We start from the raw sequence: 6723 nt of genomic DNA, 5'->3' as shown, positions 1-6723 counted from the left end.
ATAATCTGAGTTTTTTTGTTATATTGATTGAAGGATAAATATTGGCCCCAGGAATAACACCCCTGCTCTTCTTCGAAATAGTGCCACGGGATCATTTAAGTCCTCTTGAGCGAGCAGATATTTTAACATTTTGTCCGAAAAACGGCACCTCCGACAGTGCAGCATTCCCTCAGTACTGCCCCTCCGACAGTGCGGCGCTCCCTCAGTACTGCCCCTCCGACAGTGCGGCGCTCCCTCAGCACTGCCCCTCCGACAGTGCGGCACTCCCTCAGCACTGCCCCTCCGATAGTGCGGCACTCCCTCAGTACTGCCCCTCCGACAGTGCGGCGCTCCCTCAGCACTGCCCCTCCGACAGTGCGGCGCTCCCTCAGCACTGCCCCTCCGACAGTGCGGCGCTCCCTCAGCACTGCCCCTCCGACAGTGCGGCGCTCCCTCAGCACTGCCCCTCTGACAGTGCGGCGCTCCCTCAGCACTGCCCCTCCGATAGTGCGGCGCTCCCTCAGTACTGCCCCTCCGACAGTGCGGCGCTCCCTCAGTACTGCCCCTCCGACAGTGCGGCGCTCCCTCAGCACTGCCCCTCCGACAGTGCGGCGCTCCCTCAGTACTGCCCCTCCGACAGTGCGGCGCTCCCTCAGTACTGCACTGGGAGTGTCAGCCTGGATTGTTTTTGTGCTCAAGTCTCTGGAGTAAGACTTGAACCCACAACCTTCTGACTCAGAGGCGAGAGTGCTGCCCACTGAGCCACAGCTGACAGATTACAAGCAGGTCGGGCTATCCTTGCATCATTCTGTTAACAGCAATTCAGTCTGAACCTATAAACTGACGTGAAGGACACTGCCTTCAGTACGATGGAAATGGTGAAATACTTGTCTGTGGTAATGGTGTTCGGGCCGTGAATCATGCGATTAAACGCATTGCGAACTGAACGGAGGAGTCGCAGGTGCCTTGAGAAATTATAGTCTCACGCCCGAGGCTTTCGTTCCACAACACCAAAACTTTCACCTTCACATTTACAAGCAGTTTCCGCTACGCTGTCAAGACAGACACCGTGTAAATAAATCTGAGCGGTTTCTCGATCAAAGCCCAACTCAAGCTCTCAGATTCATCTCGCAAATATGTTCAAAATCATGGCCGGTTGCTGGTGATATATTTGAAGGAGGTGTTGTGCTTTTACATGGGTCCGTAGCTTCGGGTTTTTTTTCCCTTAGCCAATCTTTCCAATTCTTTGTCAGATCACAAACGCCAGAGGTCACCTTGCACACATCAAGGATCACCCTGCGCTAATGCTCTTAGCCAAAAGGCCTAGAGCCCAAGCACCGTTCCTGGAAGTACTGCAATACCAGGTTCGTGCCATGGGGGTGGATGGGTCAGGTCCCCCACACACCTCCTATTTCCAAAAAGCTTAGGAGAACCACCTTCCTGATCCAGGGAGAACCACGTTGGGGTCATGGTTACTCCCCTGTCAGGTCAGTTACGCATGATCTTAGCCAAAAGGCCGAGGTCCGTAGCTTTGTATTGCCTTTGACTGACTAATGCAAGGGCAGCCCAACAAGTCGCCACAGATCTCAGGTGGATGTAAAAGATCCCACGGCCACTATTTCAAAGACGTGCAGGGGAATTCTCCCTACTGTCCTGGCGCCTATATTTATTAACGTATCAAAGAAATAATCATAGAATCACAGAAGTTTACAGCACGGAAGGAGGCCATTTCGGTCCATCGTGTCCGCGCCGGCCGACCAAGAGCTATCCAGCCTAATCCCACTTTCCAGCTCTCGGACCGTAGCCCTGTAGGTTACGGCACTTCAGGTGCACCTCCAGGTACTTTTTTAATGTGATGAGGGTTTCTGCCTCTACCACCCTTTCAGGCCGTGAGTTCCAGACCCCCACCGCCCTCTGGGTGAAAACATTTCCCCTCAAATCCCCTCTAAACCTCCCTCCAATTACTTTAAATCTATGCCCACTGGTTGTAGACCCCTCTGCAAAGGGAAACAGGTCCTTCCTATCCACTCTATCTCACCCCCTCATAATTTTATACACCTCAATCAGGTCTCCCCTCAGCCTCCTCTGTTCCGAAAAAAACAACCCCAGCCTATCCAATCTTTCCTCATCCCTAAAATTCTCCAGTCCCGGCAACATCCTCGTAAATCTCCTCTGCACCCTCTCCAGTGCAATCACATCTTTCCTGTAATGTGGTGACCAGAACTGCACGCAGTACTCCAGCTGTGGCCTAACCAGTTTTTTATACCGTTAGGCCACAGCTTAGCTGAAACTTGCAATGTGAATCCATGCCTCCCCCCTCCCCCCCTTCCCCCCTCAGTGGAATAGTCTCCTGGCACAGGGACGCCCGGTCCTGAGAGATTGTCCCATGGCACACTTGAGTCGGAGGTGAGACACACCTGGAGAGATGTCCGTGAGGGTCCTGATGTTCCAGGTCCAGAACCTCATACTGAAGAGTGGACGATGCCTGTGCGTGAGTTCTTTTAACGTGGGGTGGCTGTTGCACACCAGCTACCTGACAAGCCCCAGGTGGGCAGAGGAAACGTTACAAGGGACACCCTCAAAGCCTCCCTGATAAAGTGCAACATCCCCACCGACACCTGGGAGTCCCTGGCCAACGACCAGACCGCCCTAAGTGGAGGAAGTGCATCCGGGAGGGTGCTGAATATTGCTATAAACGGCTGTCTCGCTCTTTTCGCTTCGTTGCTTTTAACGTCGAATTACCCGCACACACTCAGTTATAGTAAAGGCCGGGTCTTTATTTACACATTCAGACATTCACAAGCCGACAACTCTGCTTGCAAAGGCAGCTCTTCCAGAAGTTACACACCTTTTGAGATTTCAATGTTTTTTTTCCCCCAAATATATTTTATTCATATAAAATTTTCACAACACATTGGAAAATAGCTCAGTACCTTGCGGTCAGCAATTCCATACAAGTCGTTTGGATGCTGACAGCAGTTCCATACAATGCACTAGCGTGCACTTCATTTCAAGGTACAGTTTAGTACAATCCGTAAATCACGTTACATGTAGTACTGTGCGAATAAGGGTATTACATGGAGCAGATGTGAACAGGTTTACATTAGATTCCAGGATACATTTCAATACCGATCACGAATCACGTTACATGTAGCACTGTGCAGATGAAAGCAGTACAAGGAACGGATGGGGATACATTTATATTTCTTTACAAGTTACTAAACAGTGCAGAGACTTTCATTATACATGGCACAACACCGGTGTGTTTCAGTGCATGGTGCTCTATGTATACAAGCAGATTAACAAGTACAGCCCGAGGGGGGTCTGATTCCATCCCCTGGGTTTACCGAGGCGGAAGGACCTTAAACTCTGGCCCTTCCCCACCGTGCCTTTGGGGCGACTGCACCAACCTTTAGTGCGTCCCTCCGCACGTACCCCTGGACCTTGGATTGTGTCAGTCTGCAACACTCAGCCGTGGATTTCAGTGTCTCTACAGTCCATGAGAGTCTGTGTGACAAAAGCCAGTTCCATCTTTTATATCTAAAAAGCCTTTGAACTCTTATTCTTTGCATTTAGACAATCATGACTAATTGCTTTCTGAATTGTTTAACATACAGACTATTATTCCCACCATAACAAGGTACTCAAATATTTAACATCCAGACATGACCAGTCACTCATCTCACTGGCTGGAAGGAGCCACATTGTCTAACAGTCTCTTTTCGATCCAAACTTCAATCTTCCTGTTTTCTTAATCCAAACTTCAGACCGCATGCTGAAGCAAAGAGCTCAGAAATGTGGGACTGTGCTCCCACAAGCACCTCGAGTCTCATCGCCGAGAGCGTGCAGAAACCAAGCGCAGGCAGCGGAAGGAGCGTGCGGCAAACCAGTCCCACCCTCCCCTTCCCTCAACCACTGTCTGTCCCACCTGTGGCAGAGACTGTAATTCCCGTACTGGACTGTTCAGTCACCTGAGAACTCACTTTTAGAGTGGGAGCAAGTCTTCCTCGATTCCTAGGGACTGCCTGTGACGATGGTGATGACACCTGGGGAAGCAGCAGTAATGTGGGTGGACACGAGTAAAATTCACCAAGGACCTGGGGGTGAAACGTGTCACGCCAGGAAGGTGTGGTCACCATTCAGCCCCAGTGGGGGCAGGGCAGGGCGGGTTGAAGGATTTCCCAGCACACGTCCTATCTGTAGCTCCTCACCGCCCCAATTCTCCACCTTTCTCCACCACGTTTTGAAGGTGGAAGGACTAGTTTTTACTTAATCGTTTCTGGGATGTGGGCGTCGCTGGCAAGGCCGGCATTTACTGCCCATCCCTAGTTGCCCCTGGAGAAGGTGGTGGTGAACCGCCTTCTTCAACCATTTCAGAGTCCATCACATTGCTGTGGGTCTGGAGTCACATGTCGGCCAGACCGGGTAAGGGCGGCAGATTTCCTTCCCTGAAGGATGGTGAGGGGTCGGCACGGGGTCGGTGAGGGGTCAGTGAGGGGTCGGTGAGGGGTCAGTGAGGGGTCGGCACAGGGCGGTGAGGGGTCAGTGAGGGGTCGGTGAGGGGTCGGCATGGGGCGGTGAGAGGTCGGTGAGGGGTCGGTGAGGGGTCAGTGAGGGGTCGGCATGGGGCGGTGAGGGGTCGGTGAGGGGTCGGCTCGAGGGGCCGAATGGCCGACTCCTGCTCCTATTTCTTATGTTCTTATGCGGCCCCTCGAGCCTGTTCCGCCATTCAATAAGACCATGGCTGATCTTCGGCCTCAACTCCACTTTCCCGCCCGATCCCCATATCCCTCGATTCTCCGAGAGTCCAAAAATCTATCGATCTCAGCCTTGAATATACTCAATGACTGAGCCTCCACAGCCCTGTGGGGCAGAGAATTCCAAAGATTCACCACCCTCCGAGTGAAGAAATTCCTCCTCATCTCAGTCCTAAATGGCCGACCCCTTATCCTGAGACTGTGACCCCTGGTTCTAGACTCCCCAGCCCAGGGGAAAACATCCTCCCTGCATCTACCCTGTCAAGCCCCCTCAGAATATTCTATGTTTCAATGAGATCACCTCTCATTCTTCTAAACTCCAGAGAATATCGGCCCATTCTACTCAGTCTCTCCTCATAGGACAACCCTCTCGTCCCAGGAATCAGTCTAGTGACCCTTTGTTGCACCGCCTCCAAGGCAAGTATATCCTTTCTCAGATATAGAGACCAAAACTCCTCATTTCCCTTCAGGATTATTTTTTTACCCATTATATTCAATTTTCACAGGTCTTAAATCTGTGTCCTTTGGTTACCAACCCTCCCAGCAGCAGTAGAGGGTGGTGGGGGTCTGGAACTCACGGCCTGAAAGGGTGGTAGAGGCAGAAACCCTCACCACATTTAAAAAGTACCTGGATGTGCACCTGAAGTGCCGTAACCTACAGGGCTACGGACCCAGAGCTGGAAAGTGGGATTAGGCTGGGTAGCTCTTGGTCGGCCGGCGCGGACACGATGGGCCGAATGGCCTCCCTCCGTGCTGTAAATTTTTCTATCATTCTATGAAACGTTTCTTCTTATCTCCTCTATCTAAACTCCCTGGGATACATCCTACAAAACGTTCTCAATGCATCATTCAGTCACTTTGAGCTTCAGCTTTTGCGTGGAAAGGATTTTGTTGCAGAATGAGAGGGCTGGGAGTGGTCAGGACCTGCTGTATCTGGCCTGGGGATATGTCAGTGAGACGCCCAGTGCGTGGGTGGGGGGGAAAGGGTAGCCCACCAACGCCCCCCCCCTCCCCAAGCCCCACTCCCCCGCAGCTGTCTGTATGTCAGAGGACACCACATTCACACCCACGTCCGCTGCATAATTGCAGCCCTTGGTTACACAAGCACGAAGGGTGTGGAGGTATTCTGGGAAATTCCTGCTGGTATGTCACTTGTTGTTTATTTCATCTGTGCAATCACATCTCGCCTTCGGTGACAGAGGAATTGCAGTAGAAGCAATTCCGGTTTCCAAAAGGTGAGACCTGCCACCAAACACCACCACGTCGCTCCAGGAGGAGTGCTGACTACCGTAGACTACCGCAGATGTTGATGGCTTTCTCCGCTCGTGACGGTCAAAGAAATAAATCAAACGCTACGTCTTTCGGTGTGAGACGTTAAACCGAGGCCCTGTCTGCCCTCTCGGGTGGATGTAAAAGATCCCACGGCCACTATATCGAAGAAGAGCACGGGAGTTCTCCCCGGTGTCCTGGAGCCAATATTTATCCCTCAATCAACATCACTAAAACAGATGATTTGGTCACTATCACATTGCTGTTTGTGGGAGCTTGCTGTGCGCAAATTGCCTGCTGCGTTTCCCCATTTTACATCATCAAACGTGTTTCATTAGCTGTAAAGCGCTTTGGGACACCCTGAGATGGTAAAAGGCGCTATATAAATGCAAGTTCCTCCTTTCTTCAGAATGAAATAAGGGCATTTGTTTTCTTGCCTATGAACGCTCTATTTTAGAGCATTATCCACTTTGGCAGAAATAATAGAAAAGCAAATTCTAATTTAAATGGAGAAAGATTGCAAAGTGCTGCAGTACAGAGGGACCTGGGGGTCCTTGTGCATGAAACACAAAGTTAGCATGCAGGTACAGCAAGTGATCAGGAAGGCAAATGGAACATTGGCCTTTATTGCAAGGGGGATAGAGTATAAAAGCAGAGAAGTCCTGCTACAACTGTACAGGGTATTGGTGAGGCCACACCTGGAGTACTGTGTACAGTT

The 6723-nt window shown here is 51.2% G+C and overlaps 1 pseudogene; it reads right to left on the bottom strand.

The window, feature by feature from the left end:
- Positions 1-1306: 1306 nt before the first annotated feature.
- LOC139252675 (U2 spliceosomal RNA) lies at positions 1307-1507 on the bottom strand (annotated as a pseudogene).
- Positions 1508-6723: the final 5216 nt, after the last annotated feature.

This window comes from Pristiophorus japonicus, chromosome 2 (genome assembly GCF_044704955.1).
Source record: "Pristiophorus japonicus isolate sPriJap1 chromosome 2, sPriJap1.hap1, whole genome shotgun sequence".
In the NCBI taxonomy this organism is placed as follows: Eukaryota; Metazoa; Chordata; class Chondrichthyes; family Pristiophoridae; genus Pristiophorus; species Pristiophorus japonicus.
The sequence above is the reverse complement of the archived record's forward strand: the minus strand, read 5'-3'. Positions and strand labels throughout refer to the sequence as shown.